Consider the following 1366-nt stretch of genomic DNA (forward strand, 5'->3'; position numbering starts at 1 on the left):
CACACCTGTGCAGGACCCCTGCTCCTCCCCCCAAGATGAGAGGTCATGCCTGTGCAGGACCCCTCCTGCTCATCCCGGGGGCTGTAAGCTCACATCGGTGCAAGGCTCCTGGCTTCCTGGCGCTGCGCGAGCGAACAAGGGCGCCGAGGCTAGCCCCTCTGTTCTACGGCTGGGGAAACTGAGGCCCCTGCGCGGGAAAGAGTAGCGCGCGGTTCCCCCTCCGGGGGCAGCTGGCCGCAGGCGCCCCGGCCGAGCCCGACGCCCAGAGAGATCCGGAGGAGGACTAGCTGCCGCCTCCCAGGGCGGCCGGCCCTTACCTGGCGTTAAGGCCTCACTTCCACAGGCTCTGACTCCCGGAGGCGCCCTCTGGCCGCTTCCCGTCATGCTCTCGGCTCTTGGCCTGGGCTCCTCGCCGCTCTGGCCCGCCGTCTCGATGGTGCTTCCCCTCTGTCCTCTTCCCCTCCTCCCCTGCAGGGACCGAGAGGAGGAACCATAGAGTGCGCACCGCCCCCGGCTGGCGGAGTGAGAAAGAGAGGCCCTCTTCCTCCCCGGAGCCCCTGAGCCCGTCGGGCCGGAGGCGGTCGCCCAAAGGGAGGCCTGACGGGGCCGCTCCTTCCTCCCGCTGACCATAGAGCTGCGGCTCCCGCGGGCCCCGACCCTGAGGTGGGTGACCGAGGAAGGAAGGGAGACGGACTGGGAGGGAGCGGAGGAAAGAGGGTCCGGCCACGGGCCCGGAGGGGAGACCGCTCTGCGCCCTCCCGTTCACCGTGAGGAGGGCCCGGAAGGGGGCGCCGAGAACCGGGCCCCGGGTCACTCGACTTCCCCAACGTGGAAGGAAGGAGCGGAGGCGCCCCGGCCCAACCTGCCAGTACTCCCCTGCAAGGTTACCCTCACCTCAGGTCCCCCCAGCACCACACCTGCCTCCCGCGCCCCAGCCCCGCCCTCCCAGGTGAGCCCCCTGCCCCCTATGTGAGACTCCCCCATCTCCCCCCAGCCCCCTATGTGAGACTCCCCCATCTCCCCCCAGCCCCCTATGTGAGACTCCCCCATCTCCCCCCAGCCCCCTATGTGAGACTCCCCCATCTCCCCCCAGCCCCCTATGTGAGACTCCCCCATCTCCCCCCAGCCCCCTATGTGAGACTCCCCCATCTCCCCCCAGCCCCCTATGTGAGACTCCCCCATCTCCCCCCAGCCCCCTATGTGAGACTCCCCCATCTCCCCCCAGCCCCCTATGTGAGACTCCCCCATCTCCCCCCAGCCCCCTATGTGAGACTCCCCCATCTCCCCCCAGCCCCCTATGTGAGACTCCCCCATCTCCCCCCAGCCCCCTATGTGAGACTCCCCCATCTCCCCCCAGCCCCCTATG

General features: G+C 69.6%; 2 protein-coding genes across 9 annotated transcripts in view; one reads left to right on the forward strand and one right to left on the reverse strand.

Annotated features, from left to right (window-relative positions):
- Positions 1-453, reverse strand: part of BCS1L (BCS1 homolog, ubiquinol-cytochrome c reductase complex chaperone) — a 3339-nt gene extending 2886 nt beyond the window's left edge. The window contains exon 1 of one of the 2 annotated variants that reach the window (XM_069075148.1): positions 318-453. The gene's annotated coding sequence lies outside the window, so the exon portion shown is untranslated. Of the gene's footprint in view, positions 1-93; positions 230-317 lie in introns of those variants that run through there. The other variant, XM_069075149.1, reaches the window with a different exon arrangement.
- A 73-nt stretch (positions 454-526) lies between these two features.
- ZNF142 (zinc finger protein 142) overlaps positions 527-1366 on the forward strand; it is a 20224-nt gene continuing 19384 nt past the window's right edge. For 5 of the 7 annotated variants that reach the window (XR_011165878.1, XR_011165879.1, XR_011165880.1 and 2 more), the window contains exon 1: positions 527-663. The gene's annotated coding sequence lies outside the window, so the exon portion shown is untranslated. Of the gene's footprint in view, positions 664-817; positions 950-1366 lie in introns of those variants that run through there. The other 2 variants (XM_069075141.1, XM_069075140.1) reach the window with 2 other exon arrangements.

This window comes from Petaurus breviceps, unplaced genomic scaffold (genome assembly GCF_028583685.1).
Source record: "Petaurus breviceps papuanus isolate PSGF00001 unplaced genomic scaffold, PetGlider_PUasm1.0 90903, whole genome shotgun sequence".
Taxonomy (NCBI): Eukaryota; Metazoa; Chordata; class Mammalia; order Diprotodontia; family Petauridae; genus Petaurus; species Petaurus breviceps.